Source organism: Hyla sarda, chromosome 1, assembly GCF_029499605.1.
Source record: "Hyla sarda isolate aHylSar1 chromosome 1, aHylSar1.hap1, whole genome shotgun sequence".
In the NCBI taxonomy this organism is placed as follows: domain Eukaryota; kingdom Metazoa; phylum Chordata; class Amphibia; order Anura; family Hylidae; genus Hyla; species Hyla sarda.
In genome coordinates this window covers 136,230,163-136,248,313 of record NC_079189.1, presented here as the reverse complement: position 1 = coordinate 136,248,313, position 18,151 = coordinate 136,230,163, and the positions used below count along the sequence as shown (strand labels likewise).

The 18,151-nt window shown below is 38.8% G+C and overlaps 1 protein-coding gene across 2 annotated transcripts in view; it reads left to right on the top strand.

The window, feature by feature from the left end:
• GRIA2 (glutamate ionotropic receptor AMPA type subunit 2) overlaps positions 1-3,009 on the top strand; it is a 200,740-nt gene extending 197,731 nt beyond the window's left edge. For both annotated transcript variants that reach the window (XM_056561936.1, XM_056561929.1), the window contains exon 16: positions 2,095-3,009. The gene's annotated coding sequence lies outside the window, so the exon portion shown is untranslated. The remainder of the gene's footprint in view (positions 1-2,094) is intronic.
• Positions 3,010-18,151: the final 15,142 nt, after the last annotated feature.

The window sequence follows — 18,151 nt, the reverse complement described above, 5'->3', positions numbered from 1 at the left end:
TGTTGGGGGGAGCTGCCTACTATTGTGGGGAACCTGCCTACTATTGTGGGGGAAATGCTGACCTAATGTGGGGGAGCTGCCTACTATTGTGGGGAACCTGCCTACTATTGTGGGGGAAATGCTGACCTAATGTGGGGGAGCTGCCTACTATTGTGGGGAACCTGCCTACTATTGTGGGGGAACTGCTGACCTAATGTGGGGGGGAGCTGCCTACAAATGTGGGGGGAGCTGCCCAATATTGTTGGGGGGACCTGCCTAATATTGTGTGGGAACTTCCTACTATTGTTGGGGGGAGCTGCCTACTATTGTGGGGGAAATGCTGACCTAATGTGGGGGAGCTGCCTACTATTGTGTGGGAGCTGCCTACTAATGTGGGGGAACTCCCGACCTAATGTGGGGGAGCTGGCAATCTGACGTGGGGGAATCTAATCTAATCTAATGAGCGGAGCGCTGCATTTTACCAGAAGACGGGGAGAAGTCATTTTCGGTATCGGTATCGGTTTCGGCCGGACATTTTTTTTAAATTTCGGTTTCGGTTCTGAAATTTCCATTTCGGTGCACCTCTAGCATATAGTATTCAGGCAAGATGACTGCATATATTGACTATGACTGCAGCGCTAGTTAACTCCTTCCTTGCTGAGCTGCCGCATATCCCTCAGCCCAGCAAGGGGTTACAGTTAGCTCTGTAGTTGGAGTGAAAAACTGATGTTTTGGGAACATTACCTAATCGGGTGGTATGATTGAGCTACTTCATATATTCCCTTCTTGCAGAATGCCCAGTGGAGTGCTAATGGCCTATGAATCTCTATGCATTGTTAATGGTGTTCTCCTCAAGAAGAAAGCTCACCCCTTCATTTTATCATGTAAATACATTATATATTTTGCATACCAAGAAAAGAAGAAAAAGCATAACCACTGCATATAATGAAACCATTTTATAAAATCACTTTTAAAATCACAAAAAAGTAATGTACAGGTATTCAGAGGATAGTCCAACACAAATACTGAACTGTATCTTGTCTTATGTAAATCAATTTAATGTGACATATTACCAGGGTAGCCAAGACTGTAACACTGAGTTATGGGGAATACATAATGTCCACTGAGCTTTCAGTAAACATATAGGCACAATTGCTGCCCCTTTCACTATTTGTGGCTATAGGTGATCCTATAGTGTATTCCCACATACTCTCTCTCCCCACCCCATGAGAAGGTATAGCAGCCCTGATGTACGTCTCGTATGAAAACTTTCTCAAGGGTTGCCAAAACTTTTCATACAAAACACAATAAACCCTCACGGGGGGGGGGGGGGGGGGGGGGGGGAGAGTATGTGGGAATAGACAATAGAATTACCTTTAGCCACAAATAGTGAAAGGGATGGCAGTTGTGCCTATATGTTTACTGAAAGCTCAGTGTACTTTTGTATGTATTACCCATAACTCAGTGTGACGGTCTTGGTTACCATGGTAATATTGCAAGGTAAAGTTACAGGTCAGCATTGGTGTTGGACTATCTTCTGAATACCTGCATATGACTTTTTTTGTGATTTTAAAAGTGACTTAATAAAATGGTTTCCTTTTAAGGAGTGATTATGCTTTTTATTCTTTTCTTGGTATACAGTATGTACTGAGCTACACTTCTTGGTATAGTGTGGAGACTAGGGACTCCATACAATATAATGGTGATATATGAAAGATTATGGAGTAGGTATCCTTGGGAACTTTTGTTGACAATACATTTTATAATTGTTTAAAATATGTATGAATGTTACATGAAGTTTTCAGCATGGTAATATTCAAATTGTGGACTAGTATACAAATTAAGTATGGTGGCAAGTCACTAAATTTAGCAGGAAAATCTTAGTAAATCTACCCCAGTGTATTTAACATACACACCCAAATACATTTGAATGTTCAGGAAACTAACAACATAACATTTCTTTAGTGGCTCTAACCATTTTCAATGTGCTTAATACTATTGTGACTAGTTCTTTGTTGTTGTATTTGCTCTACATAAAAATCTACTTCTTTTTCTTAAGCATTCCTCTTCATTGCATGAATTTGTTACATTCTTTATTTTCCCTTTATATTTAAGATAACCTTCAGTGATGTCATGAGGAACAAGGCAAGGCTGTCAATTACAGGAAGTGCTGGGGAAAATGGACGTGTTCTGACACCAGAATTTCCAAAAGCAGTGCATGCAGTGAGTCCTGGCATGAGAATGAATGTCAGTGTGACTGATCTCTCGTGATTGATAAGAACCTTTTGAGTGCCTTACACAATGGTCTTTCTTGTGCGTTTATTGTCAACGTGGTGAAAGAGGCATCCAATATCTTGAAGACTTTTTTTATTTTCTGAACAAGAATTCTATAATCTCTGTGGATTTCATCTTGAATAGCAAAATGGATGCTTAGTTGGAAATAAAAGGGAAACAAAAATATAAAGCATAAACACAACTCAATTTTCTACACGTATTAAAGATGAAGTTTGACTGACATGCACAGCTAAAATTGGAAGATCTGTTTAATCTGACTTTAATCGTTGTACAGGCAACACACCAGTTTCTGAAGTCACCGTTGTTAGTCTCTTGATTCATATGACTTAAGCACACTTGACATCAACTGCATCAAGATGTGACATTTTATAAGATAAAAAGAGAAAAATAAAATATTAAACATGGAAAAAAATATTTTTTGGTATTTTCGAAAAAGGAAACAATGGCTTTTCAATAAATTGCTTCCATTCTGGTTGTATATAAATATAAAGAAAACTATAAGAGGAACATAAGGGTTACATCATTAGATGCATATTTTCAAAGCCAAATATACATTTGCTGAAGAGAAATGAAGCCTATATAAAACAATGGGGTTGTGTAACAAAGTATTATTATGATTATTATTATTGATTAAAGCAAATCAGTTCTGTATATTCTAATCTTTAACATTGATGTTACATTCAGAACACTTGATTATGCTCAGTATTGAAAATAAAACTTTTTTTGTTTCCTATGGTTTATCTCCAGAATGAACGTTTACCATTGGGGTTTGACCAGTTTATCTTCTGTCATGAGTTCATTTCAGTAATCTTAAACAGTTCTCAATAATTTCATATATTTGGGGTAATACATAAAAGTTTTGATCTGCTGTAATGATGATAAAAAGTGGTGTCACTATGCTTAGAACGGATATCAAATTTGTGACTTTTCTTTATAAAGCATTACAAATTTTCAAACATTTGTCTCAAGTCTGATGTATGAAGTTGATATTTAGTAATTTCCTTTTTTTTTTTGCTTAAAATTTTTTCTTTGTTTGTTATTTTTTTTTTTTTGTTTTTTTCATTATCCATACCAACATCCAGAGTAAAAAAAAAATTATAACAGTTTTTACTTTGGCATATGGCCTTCCAATGGGCTCAAGCTTTCTGTTTTGTAGAGATCACTTATCAAAAGTCATCTCATTAGCATTATAGGCAGGATTATCATAAAATGTATCATCTCCCATATACAGCTGCATGTAGATAACACATTAACCTCTGCACAGGTCATAGTCCATACCGAGAACACTAATGGCTGCTATAGAGAAAATTAAGAAAAAAAAAAAATTATCATCAAAAAATGTAAACAGATTAGAAAAAAATTATTGTTTTAAAAGATCATTTTAATTCCTTAAAAAAGGTGATATTTTCCCATTTGGGAAAAAAAACAAACATTCTTAAACTGCTGTTGATAAATATTTGCCAATATTTATTTGCTTATTTATTTTTGTCAAATGTAAGACATTTGTAACAGTATTGATGCTTACTACTGTAACGCTCATGCTTAACATTATTGGGTGGATAATGCTATAATGTACTTTTTATGAACTCAAGACTATGAATTAAGATTTTGGGAGTAAAAACTAAATACTTAAATTCTAATGGGATAACATGACCAAGTAAGAGATTATACCGTAGGTGGTTGTCTGTATAAAGTGTCTAAATTTATTCTTTGTCTGATAACATGACTTTATATGATTTGCTAAATGAACTATTTTTCAAGTAAAGATGAAGTTTGTGCGTAGGAAGTTTTAAATCTGATGAACGCTTATATTGTCTGGACCTGTTATATGTTGCAAGATCTTTTGAAATGCCATACTGCAAGTGAGTAAAGTACTTTGATTCATTGATATATTGTAGGGCATTGAACCACATTTGGGTAAAATATATATTTTATCAATAGAAATGCTACTAACAAGTTTATTATGATAATTTTTTCATGTCATCTTGGAAAAACATTGTTTACAGCATATCCAGTATGTATAGTAGCAGCAAAACTATTAAAGAATACATGTCATTTCAGGTGACTTTCCAGGATCAGTCGTCCTGTGTGTACATGAGAAGCAGCATAATATCTGGCCATTATATAACATCTATATGGTATTTTTAAGCACATGAAGGTCTGTATGGTTTATATATAATTTGCAGTTCTCTTAAAACTGGTGGGTGGAGCCTAATGTCCATACACAGCACATAGAGTAGGGGAGCCTACACTTCTATGTCTTCATACACAGACTATAGATACCTGGAAGGTATGAAAAATCAGCAATGAGCAGTCTAAACTGTGTATAAAGCCCTGGGACGAGATCTCTTACTTAGAAACATCTCTCTGCTGTCTGTGTTATCTTTCTTTGTATCTCTGTCCTGCTGCTGTGTGCAGGCACTTCCCCTCCCATCTCCCTCCCCCCCCTTCTTAGGCTTGTTTTGCCTCCTGTAATTCATGCCATTCAGGAAGTTTATCTGATTTTCAGAGAAGAATACATTCTGACATGAGAGAGGGCATAAGGATAAAATCTGATAACAGGAGAAAGAAGCACTTTTGTTTAATAAGATTTATTACAATTTTTCCTATATTGGCTTGTACTACTTGTACTTGTAACTCTACTACTGTTTTTATGTGTCACTTTTCATCATATAAAGTACATTTAACTATATAGTTACAAAATATATCCCATAGTTTATCAAAGCAGCATTATATTTTGACAAATTTTTCTGTAGTGAGACCTGAAGGAGTTTTAAATGGTCTTAGTTTTGCCAACATATTCATGTTACATAACCATTATTTACTCCTAATATTTTAATATTTCAATATTCTCAGTCCATTACATATCTTGCCCTCCCAGTGATCATTTTTGTAGTACTGACTGTAACTAGATGTCTTACGTTTAACACTTTTTCACAATCTAATATAGCATTCTCATCTAATATTTTTTAGAGTATGCTAGAAGTTACCTAAAATAAAATCTAAGACCCTACGACGTGGGCATCCAAAAATTATTTAAGTAAAGTGATATCTTGCATACAAGTGACATACACAATACTTGATAGGTATATAAACATTACTTGAAGTTACCTAAAATAAAATCTAAGGCCCTACCACGTGGGCATCCAAAAATGATTAAAGTACGTGATATCTGGCATACAAGTGACATAAAAAATACTTGATAGATATATAAACAATACATGAAGTTACCTAAAATAAAATCTAAGACCCTACCACGTGGGCATCCAAAAATGATAAAAGTACAGTGATATCTGGCATAAAAGTGACATAATCAATACTTGATAAGTCAAAATATGTTCTCCAGTACTTTGCAAATGACAATACTTTTTCTGTAGAGGGATGAGAACTTACCAAGAAATTACATTTCATTGTAACTTGTAAATAAAAACTGTAGAAACAAAAAGATAATATGGGCATCTTGGGGTATAGTTACCTTTGTTTCTCCCCCCCCCCCCCCCCTCTTATTTATTTCTTATAGAAAAACCTTTAAATAAATAGAAACACATAGAAAAAATACATAAAAATGTACTCATAATTAATAACCAACACAACCCTTCACCCTCTCCCCCCGATCCCTCCCCCCTCCCTTTTCCGTGAGCAGGTAAGAGAAAGAAGAAAAAAAATATCCATTCCTGGTTTCCCAGTCTTTCCTGGCAAACCACTCCATCTATCTCCTATTCTCTGTAGCTCTTTTTCCCCCTGAATTTAGTACATTTCATAACAACAATTTTTTCCAATAATGCCGTCCATACAACAATAGGGGGGAAAGTACGAGTAAACCAAGATCTGAGGATCAATAACCCACCGAATAAAAGTGTTTTTATGGAGAGTTAGTCAGGTTTTTTTCAATTCTGGCGCAAATTCTGGTGCACATTCTGACGCAGACAGAATTTCTGGCACAATAGTAAATCAAGGCCATTGTTTAGGGTCCAGAGTTACTCTATAGTCAAGTCTCTTTTGGATTTCCTCCCTATTTCCTTCCACAGTGCACCTGCCATCGGGCAGCTCCATATCATATGTAAAATATCTGCTTCCAGGCAGTTACATCTGGAGCATTCTTTTGTTTCTAAATAGCAAAGTAGAGCAGAGGAGAAATTAAAAGAAATCCAAAAAGGCACTTGGAAAGTGTTAGGGACATCAATGGATAGGAGATAAGGCATTAAACAGAGCTATAACAAGGAGATGGAGGAAGAGAAAGTAAATAGACACGACTGAGAACAGCAGTAGAAAAGCAAAAATATATTTTTTATTCAGACTATTCATGAAGTTGCTTAAATGTCATACTTTTTTTACCCAATTGAGTTTTGCACCTATATTGCCCCATTAGAAATGATAACTCTAATGTAGGGAGTACTCACCCACATGTTTCCCTCCAGTGCTCTGTACTGTTTTTTTACTCTTCCAGCTGTTGACAGCTCACTTAAGCATAAAGCATTGGCGGCATAGCTCTGATCAGCCACACATGTTCACTGTGTAGGGTACAGAGTGCACTGCATTCCAAATGTGTTTGGGAAGGAGGGAGGAGCATTGAAAATGTTACATGCTATCTCTTAGTAAACCCACCTACTTTATTGAATGGATAATATTTAACGTAGAAGTGGCATCACATAACCAGCTAGGAGCACAGTGAAATGGCGCTTCGGGGTGCCGAGGGTAACTGTATAGGTAAATACTCCCCACTTTAGTCTTCTTTTTTATAACTAGGCAATTTGGGTGGAAAGTTCCTTTAATTTCAAATGATTGGATCCAACTGAGCAGCTCCTTATGCATCAACTGAGGTAATGTGTCAACAGAATATCACCAATTGTTTAAATCAGATTTTTTGTTAATCTTTGAGTCTTGTGGTTTGGTTGATTCACCCATTATTGTAAATATACTGAATGCAAAAAACATAATTAATCAGTTATTTGAAGAAGAAATAGATAATAAAAAACAAAAAAACAATTTAACCAAAATGTCACATTAACTACTAAAAGAAAACGTAAAAAGATAGGGACTTATTATCTATTCTTAGTTCCTGCACCTTGACTGCCCTAGGACTGAATAAGACATAAGATAAAACATTAATAATTGGAACCAGCTTGATATGATTTTGTGTTTTTATAGTTCCACAACTATAATGTAACTACTAAGAAATATACTGTAGGGTTAGAGAACCTATCTTTATCTACATATATTTGCTTAAACACATTTTAAATAATGTAATCTTGGGTTGTGGACATGACCAAATATGTTATGGTATTTTGGTTCGCTTTTCTCAGGCAATAAATAGTCTGGAAGAACTATAGTTGTTGCCAATTTTAAGTAAAAGAAGAAGGATTGCTTTCTAAAAGCATTTTTTCTGGGTCAACATATTCCCATTTTCTTTGATGAATTTTTGGAACAAGAATTTAGAATTATTAATCCCCTTTCACTGTGGCATTTTGCTATGATTGCAGCAGTGTAAGGTCTCTTGAAAGTACTTTTCTTTTATAGTGTACACAGCTTTTTTCAGCAGTAACAACTAATATCTCATTTCATGGTAAATGGAAGAGGTGACCTGTGCCCTTCTACTGTATGGTTGTTGATGATAATATCCACAAAGTATTTTTTGTGTTGATGACTGACCCTTCCACTGCATTCACCCACTAAATTGAGCTATATTGCACAAGATTCCAATATTGATCTTTTTACTCAGGTAACTTAGAAGTGTACTATCATACCATACAAAGTAGATAATAACTGAAACCAATATTCTAAAGGGTAAAATGCATTTAACATTAAAATAGCTATTGTAAAATGTAGTGGCTGGCTATTTTTTCCAAGTTACATGCAGTATGTATGTATCTTTTAAAGGCAATCTATCATCAGATCATGACCAGTTGTTTAAAGGGGTATACCGCCCCTAAACATCTTATCCCCTATCCAAAGGATAAGGGATAAGATGTCTGATCGTGGGGGGCCCGTTGCTGGAGACCCCCGCGATCCCGCCTGCAGCAGCCCGGTAACTCAGCAGCCTGGAGATAAGTTTTCTCCGAGGCTAATGACGGTCGGTGCAGGGGATGGGGCATTGCGACGTCATGGCCTGCCCCTTCGTGACATTAATGCCCCGCCCCATCAATACAAGTCTATGGGAGGGAGCGTGATGCCCCTTCCATATACTTGCATTGATGGGGCCGGACGTGACATCACAAGAGGTGGGGCTGTGATGTCACGATGCCCAGTCCCCTGCACCGCCCATCATCAGCCTCAGAGAAAACTGCTGAGGCACCGGGCTGCTGAGGTACCAGGCTGCTAAAGGGGGGATCACGGGGGTCCCCAGCAGTGGGCCCCCCGTGATGGGATAAGATGTCTAAGGGCAGAGTACCCCTTCAAAGAAGACACAAATGTCCTCACTACTGAGTTTCTGTTTTTCAAAATACTTTTATTCCCTTATGAAATATAATCTTTTCTCTTAAAGGAAAACTGACAGGAGGGTCAGCCACACTAAGGTTAATTTAGAGGCTTATAGTGTAGGTGACCCTATTTTCAACCCACCCAAATCCGTGCATGTACCACTCGACCAAATTCGTGCAGTTTTTGGAATTATAGAATTATTTAACGACCTGTTTATATGTTAAATAAGAGAAACTAGCAATGAGGGAGTTCCCATTACTATTTTAGCCAAGCTATTGGCTGCATCTCTCAGCCGCTTCACCCGCCCACTCCATCAATATTCACTGTTCTTTCTTGTGACATGCGTCTTTGCAACACTAGCGATGATGCAACTCCCTGCTCGACTGCTGAGACACATGTCACAAGAAGGAGCAGTAAATATTAATAAAGAGGTGAGCAGAATGGCCGAGAGAATGCCCCCATTGCTAGTTTCTCTTAACATTTATAAAGTTTGTTGAATAACTCCTCAATAGCTGCACAGATTTGAGTAACACATAAGCCTGTGACCCTCCTGTAAATTTCCTTTTAAATGTGTGTTCTACCTCTATTAATACGTTACAATACTTAAGAATAAATTGACAACTTGATATTACCATTCCACTTGTCAAATGGACATGTCTCTACACAATCTGGTACTGTTAACACTAATGGGACTGGTTAAACCATTTCTAGAAGAAATAATAGAGGAAAGGCACATTGTAAATGTACTTATTTTCTTTTTAATGGAGAAATATTACAAGGCTGCTTTATCCAGATCCCCCCACCGACCCCAATCCCACCTCTAACTTTTTATCTGCTCATCACTTTGGAGAGCTGTCTTTAGCAGAGTGAAGGTAGGTTTTAGGCTTCACTTAGATCAGGTTACATTGCTAATAGAAGTCTATGTAGAGATGATGGGAGGGGGGTTGACCAAGGAGGAGAGGAAGTGCAGGGAGAAACACAGACACAGAGTCTGCAGGTTCCTCTCACAGAAAGTGCTGGATTTACAGGCTAGGCTGTTTAAATACTTCTCTTTATTGTTCTTCAGGCTGCTGCATTTGTAAGAGTGTGGATTCCCTTTTTTTGTGTATGTAGTGTAAGGGAGCCATCATAGAGGCTAGCCTTTATTCTCTCTGAACCTAAGCCCAGAGAAAGGTGACATAGAGATGGCGCCTACAGAGGGGTAACCAGGGGGGGGGGAATGTCATATAGATGCTACTTATGCTAAACAGTGCAATCCTTCATGTACACACAGGACAGCTTATGCTGAAAAGTTATACGTTATGTTCACATAGTGTATTTTTATGCATACTTTATTAAAAAAAATTATCTGTAAAATTGCTGAAAATTTGTGTCTGTATTTGAAAAATTAATATAAAAAGATATTCTTTTATATCTACATTAATAAGTAACATCCCTTATTTACGCAGATGGAAAAAATATGAAACTTTTTTATATACTGTGTGCACAGACAACCACTTTCCCTTAGACTTACATAGAGCACAATAATTTTGCAAATAAATGAACAAATTTGTAGCAATAAATACAGAGAATGTGAGAACATAGCGTTAATGAACTTTTTATGTTAACCACACTTTTGTTTGTTCATCAAACATAATGTAGTTCTCACTGACCAGTAAGCCCAGGTAATAGGTTGAGACTTCACATTATTAGCAAAGAGTAGTTTCAGAGCTATAACTTTTCAGATGGGCTGTGTATGCTCGGGAATGATCAGCAGCCAACTCATTATTTTTACAAGACATCACTATAATAAATAGTGTATACTATTATAAATAGTTGGAGCCAGATAACACATTTGCAATGGGTCATGGGTTGGGGATTTCCTCCTCCCCTCCAACAGTGACTACAACAGACATCCTACAGCATGATCACAGCAATTTCCAACATAAGTAATTTTCCTATGTCTAGTTTTAGCAACACAGACACAATGCCACCATAAGAATGTAAAAAAATATAAACAAAATATACAATCAGAGAAAAACATAATAATTGTCAGGAAGTTTCAGTATGTAAAATTTATTTAAAAATGGTGTTATACTCATTTTAAAAACCTAAGCACCATTACATTTGAAACATTTGTGTAAGCGGCTGGGTAGTGGATCCACTGGCTTGTGTGGACAGTGGCTGAACCGTACCAGGGAGAAGAGTCTATGGTGCTGCTGGTTTTCACCAGGGCCCACCACAAAGCAAGTTGGACTTGCTGTGGCAGGCGGGACCTAGGTCGCTACCCCTGGCACGATCCGTCCACACAGGTTGCCCAGATGTAACTTGGCACAGATGGTGAGACATAGTCAGGACAAGCACAGGTCAGAAGGGCAGGCGGCAAAGGAGCAAGGTCAGGTCACATGCAGGAGTTCAGGACCACAAAATAGGCAAATGCAGTAGAAACGCTTTCTCTTGGCACAAGGCACAAAGATCCGGTATCATGATAGGGAGGTGCCAGACTTAAATAACATCCGCCCTGCAGCAGACCAATTAAGGGCGCACTGGCGCTTTAAATCTAGCAGCGTTGACGCGTGTGCACCCTAAGGAAAGGGAGAGGCCGGGAGAGAAATTCCAGTACTTGTGGGCGGGAGCGTCCCGCACAGAGAGTCCCGGAGCCGCTGAACGGCCGGAGTGTTACCCATAGCAACGCCCGGGACTTGAATGCAGGCACGTCACGCACTGAGAGTCCCAGAGCCACTGGTATCGTCAGGGAGGGAGCACTCACGGCCAGAATGAATGGCTAGAGCGCTGCCCATAACAATTTGTGTCCTTATAATTTGATTGAATTTCCATTATATATTCTACTTTAGACATGAAAATTTATACAAATTTAATGAACTCCTTGGAATCTTTATAATAGTATAATAGTAGTATAATAGTAGCAGATGATCTAAAACTAGACAATAGGATGCATATGTTCTTATTTTAGAAAAAAAGGTTCCAATGTTCAGTCATTTTATTCTAGGTATTTAATGATTTTTGGTAAGGGTTTACCAAACAAACATACATTTTATGAAACTTAAGTTTTAAGTTTATTTTTTAACTTTACTAAGTTCCAAAACTTAGGACAGCATTTGCTACGCAACAAGTAAAAGTATTATTAATCCTATCACATTATGGCCAATTGTTAAAGGGGTATTCCGGGATCTAAGCTTTTATCCCCTATCCAGGGGATAGGGTATACAATGTCTGATTGTGGAGGGCCTGCTGCTGGGACCCCCCGCAATCTCCCTGCAGCGCCCGCATTGTATGCGGGTTTCCGGGTTTCTTAGACTGGAGATGAGACGTAACATCACGCCCCCGTGACGTCACACCATGCCTCCTCCATTCATGTCTATGGGAGGGGGTGTAATGGCCATAATGCCCCCTCCCGTAGACATGAATGGAGGGAGCATGCCCCCCCTGGGCATGATGTTACGTCATGTCTCCAGTCTCGGAAACCCGGAAATTTCAGACAGTGGAGACGCAGCCCCGCATACAATGGGGGGGGGGGGGGGGGGGATAGGGGATAAAAGCTTAGATCAAGGAATACTCCTTTAACATACATTGTGAGTTGAGAAATTAGATGAACTTGGATGTTTTACTATATTACAATAATAATAATAGTAGTAATAATAAGGTTTTATGTATATTTTTATAATAAAATCAATAATTAAATTCTTTCAGTTGGCTACCCAAAAATAACCAGAATTTAGAAATCTAAAGTTTGTTGACTATTAATGTCAAAAACATCTTTAGAAGTGACACATATAATAGCAAATATTGATATGATAAGATTATTTATTGTTTGATGAACGTATTCCAGTTTGGTCAGGCCTTATTGTTCTTTTAGGATTTCAGTTAATTTGAGGAACTATAGTATCCTTTGTTCAGCAGTTGACGAGTATTTTTATGGCTGCCATTCTGGAAATATTTTGTCTACATTGCTCCCATCATTGAATATAGACGTATGGGGGGACTTTTATCAATGTTTGCTTATGTATTCCCTTTTTTAGTTATTTTTTTCCTTACAAGTTTTTTGTTTATGTGTGACTTATTTATCAACTGCTTTCAGCCTGTTGATAAATTTCTTTCATGTAAGCAATTTTTTTTTTTTTTGCTTTGGTAATGGCTTTTTCTGATCCATGTCTGAGCTGGATTAAATTTAGTAGGCTTTTTCATGCAATGCGACTTTTTTGCAATTTTCGCACTTGATAAATCTCTGACCACTGCAAGTCAAAAATCACTTTTTGCTTTGGTAAGCAAGTTTCTTTTTTTTTTTTTTTTTTTGCTTAGGGCACTAATTTGATAAATGTCTCCCATGGTCTGTGTATAAATAGCTTTGGAATGATGTGTAAAGTTATATTTTAATGTTTTATAGACATAATATGATAAAATCATGTATATAATGTAACAGTATATAAATTGCAGAAAATGAAGGCTTGTTAATGCACATCTTTTTAAAAATCTGAATAAAACAAAACAAAAATAAACGTTTGATATTCACGTTTTGGTACATAATCTAGTATACAGCATATATAGGAAAAATGTCAGTGTGTACTTTAGTGAAAATAAGAGTACTGCCAGCAACTTGAAGACTTTAACTCATTTTGTATAAAAAACTGATCAAAATACTTTTGGAAAAAAAAATTATTGTGTAAAATTGCAACTGTCTTTTTAAGTCTTCGCTTACAGAAATATTTGGGTTATGCAGTGTTATATCAATTGTGTATATCGGTAAAGAACTGCAATTACATCATTTGATTTATGTTGCAAGAATCTAGGTTGTATATTCTAGAAGGTTTCCATATACAATACTATGTAGTTTGCAAAGAATGCCCGTATATAAACTTAAAAAAATGATAAAAACTAACGTACATTAACCAATAAATTAGCAATGGGTCAAAATATACGCTTCATAAGACCAATGGCCATTTACCTACTCAAAATGTAATTGCTTTTAGCTGGATATTATGATGAGCTTTATACTACTTGTGAGGAAAGATGCTTTTCAATAGTTCTAAGCAGCTTAAAGTTTATTTCACTGCCAATTTTCTTTTTTTTCCCCCTCTGAAACAGTAATCTATTTTCCTACATAAAGTATAATAAATGAAGTATATGGATAAAAGTAAAAAAAAAAAAATGATTTGTAGAAATTTTTAAAAGTCTACTCCTTAAGAGGCAATGCTCATGACTTAACGTTTGAATCTTAATGTCACCTTTTTGTTGCCATTGTTAACCTCAACTGTTCCTTTTCTGTAATAAATAATAAAAATATGGAAGCAACCTACAGTATTCAAAATCTATGTTTACTGCATTGTTGGAATGACTACTCATTGCTGTGGAACGTGAATAGTATATTTTTTATTATCGCTGTCATGAAAGATTGTTTAGGGACTCAATGACTTAATATTGTATTATCTGACTACACATGACAGCGCCTTAATAGATGGAATGTTTTCTGTACGGATTAGCATTGATGACTGAACGAATGACCAAGCAGGCAATGAAACAAAATATCATGTATTAAGATTGCCCTGTTCATTTCTGGCTATGTATTTTTGTTTTGTGATCGAAGTGCCTTTGAGGAGTGTACTTTGAAAATAAAAGTTAATAAATGGAAAAAAAACAATATTCTCATCATGATGACCTAACAATTCAAATAATATAAATTCATTAAAACATGTATCCTTTCACAAAATGTTTCATTTTTCAGAACAATCATTTTGTTTTCCAGTTCATCATTACCAAACAGTAATGTTCAATGAATGGTTTTGTTTTTTTAACTTGTAAATATAAAATGAAAAGCATGTCTCTAGGGGAACAAACAATATATATTTGATTTTCTAATTTTTTCAAGCATTCAGGCATAATACAATTATTATGTTTACTTCAAAATAATGCTTCCATTCACTAGTTAATACCAATCTCATAAAAAAGTTTTTGATACAGTATTTCACATAAGTGAGTACACCTCACACATATTTTTTTAAATATTTTATTTGTATAAACACTGAAGAAATGACTTGCCACAATGTGAAGTAGTAAGTGCACAAGCAGTATGACAGTGTTTGTGGGGTTTTCTCAAAATAACTCAACACACAGCCATTAATGTCTAAACCTTGGCAACAAAAGTTGGTACACTCCTAAGCGGAAATGTCCAAATTGGGCATAAAGTGTCAATGTTTTGTGTGCCCACCATTATTTTCCAGCATAAGTGAATACACCTCACACATTTTTGAAAATATTTTATTTCTATTAACACTGAAGAAATAACATTCTGCTACAATGTAAAGTAGTGAATGCACAGCCTGTATAACAGTGTAAAATGTTGTGTCTTCTCAAAATAACTCAACACACAACCATTAATGTCTAAACCTTTACAACATAAGTGAGTACAACCCTAAGTGGAAATGTTATTTTTCTGCACTGCCCTAACCTTTTAAGGACAGTGCCCATTTTGGCCTTGAGGACATAGCCAATTTTCATTTTTTCCTTTTCTTCCTTCTCACCATAACTCTTTTATTTTTCACATAGCTACATGTTTGTTCTTTTTTTTTTTTAAATTAACAGTTGTACTTTAAAATGACACCTTTCATTTTAACATAAACTGTACAGCAAAACAAACTAAAAAGTATCATTTGTGGGGAAGAAATTGAAAAGAGAACTATAATTTTGCAACATATTTAGTGTACCTTGCTCTCCCTATCTTCCCTTTGAGGATGCCCCACAGATGCTCAATAGGGTTTAAGTCTGAAGACAAGCTTGGCCAGTTCATCACCTTTTACCCTCAGCTTCTTTAACAAGGCAGTGGTCATCTTGCAGATATGTTTAGGCTCGTTATCTATTTCCCAATAACAATCTTTGTATATATGACACTGAGCTTGTGCACTAAACTTCTTTCTCATTTTCTGAGAAGAACCTGTCCTATTAAACCATTGTATCGTCTTGCCCACCATGCTGCAGCTCAGTTTCAGGGCATTGTCAATCTTTTTATAGCCTAGTATAGCCTAGGTCATCTTTAAGTAGAGCAACTATGTTTTTTTTCACATGCTCAGAGAGTTCTTTGTCATGAGGTGCCATGTAGAACTTCCAGAGACTAGTATTAGAGACTGTGACAGTGATAACACCAAATTTTAGACATTTGGCCCACATTTATCATTGTCTTTAGACAGTTTTTTGTGTATAAAAAGGGGCAAAAAAGGAGCAAGCAGGGTTTTTGCGCCTTTTTGTTTACACATTTCTGCTGATTTTGAGTTGCAATCCACTGATTTTGGCAATACACAAGTGTTACGCCGAGCGCTCCGGGTCCCCGCTCCTCCCCGGAGCGCTCGCTTCACTCTCCCCGCGGCAGCGCTCCGGTCACGTCCTCTGACCCGGGGCGCTGCGATTCCGCTGCCAGCCGGGATGCGATTCGCGATGCGGGTAGCGCCCGCTCGCGATGCGCACCCCGGCTCCCCTACCTGACTCGCTCTCCGTCTGTTCTGTCCCGGCGCGCGCGGCCCCGCTCCCTAGGGCGCGCGCGCGCCGGGTCTCTGCGATTTAAAGGGCCACTGCGCCGCTGATTGGCGCAGTGGTTCCAATTAGTGATTACACCTGTGCACTTCCCTATATTACCTCACTTCCCTTGCACTCCCTTGCCGGATCTTGTTGCCTTAGTGCCAGTGAAAGCGTTCCTTGTGTGTTCCTTGCCTGTGTTTCCAGACCTTCTGCCGTTGCCCCTGACTACGATCCTTGCTGCCTGCCCCGACCTTCTGCTACGTCCGACCTTGCTTTTGCCTACTCCCTTGTACCGCGCCTATCTTCAGCAGCCAGAGAGGTGAGCCGTTGCTAGTGGATACGACCTGGTCACTACCGCCGCAGCAAGACCATCCCGCTTTGCGGCGGGCTCTGGTGAAAACCAGTAGTGGCTTAGAACCGGTCCACTAGCACGGTCCACGCCAATCCCTCTCTGGCACAGAGGATCCACTACCTGCCAGCCGGCATCGTGACAGTAGATCCGGCCATGGATCCCGCTGAAGTTCCTCTGCCAGTTGTCACTGACCTCACCACGGTGGTCGCCCAGCAGTCTCAACAGATAGCGCAACAAGGCCAACAGCTGTCTCAACTGACCGTTATGCTACAACAGTTACTACCACAGCTTCAGCAGTCATCTCCTCCGCCAGCTCCTGCACCTCCTCCGCAGCGAGTGGCCGCTCCTGGGATACGCTTATCCTTGCCGGATAAATTTGATGGGGACTCTAAGTTTTGCCGTGGCTTTCTTTCCCAATGTTCCCTGCATCTGGAGATGATGTCGGACCTGTTTCCCACTGAAAGGTCTAAGGTGGCTTTCGTAGTCAGCCTTCTGTCCGGAAAAGCCCTGTCATGGGCCACACCGCTCTGGGACCGCAATGACCCCGTCACTGCCTCTGTACACTCCTTCTTCTCGGAAATCCGAAGTGTCTTTGAGGAACCTGCCCGAGCCTCTTCTGCTGAGACTGCCCTGTTGAACCTGGTCCAGGGTAATTCTTCCGTTGGCGAGTATGCCGTACAATTCCGTACTCTTGCTTCAGAATTGTCCTGGAATAATGAGGCCCTCTGCGCGACCTTCAAAAAAGGCCTATCCAGCAACATTAAAGATGTTCTGGCCGCACGAGAAATTCCTGCTAATCTACATGAACTTATTCACCTAGCCACTCGCATTGACATGCGTTTTTCCGAAAGGCGTCAGGAACTCCGCCAAGATATGGACTCTGTTCGCACGAGGCGTTTCTCCTCCTCGGCTCCTCTCTCCTCTGGTCCCCTGCAATCTGTTCCTGTGCCTCCCGCCGTGGAGGCTATGCAGGTCGACCGGTCTCGCCTGACACCTCAAGAGAGGACACGACGCCGTATGGAGAACCTCTGCCTGTACTGTGCTAGTACCGAACACTTCCTGAGAGATTGTCCTATCCGTCCTCCCCGCCTGGAAAGACGTACGCTGACTCCGCACAAAAGTGAGACAGTCCTTGATGTCTACTCTGCTTCTCCACGTCTTACTGTGCCTGTGCGGATGTCTGCCTCTGCCTTCTCCTTCTCTACAGTGGCCTTCTTGGACTCTGGATCTGCAGGAAATTTTATTTTGGCCTCTCTCGTCAACAGGTTCAACATCCCGGTGACCAGTCTCGCCAGACCCCTCTACATCAATTGTGTAAATAATGAAAGATTGGACTGTACCATACGTTTCCGCACGGAGCCCCTTCTTATGAGCATCGGATCTCATCATGAGAGGATTGAACTTTTGGTCCTCCCCAATTGCACCTCGGAAATTCTCCTTGGACTTCCCTGGCTTCAACTTCATTCCCCTACCCTGGATTGGTCCACTGGGGAGATCAAGAGTTGGGGGTCCTCTTGTTCCAAGAACTGTCTAAAACCGGTTCCCAGTAACCCTTGCCGTAACTCTGTGGTTCCTCCAGTAACCGGTCTCCCTAAGGCCTATATG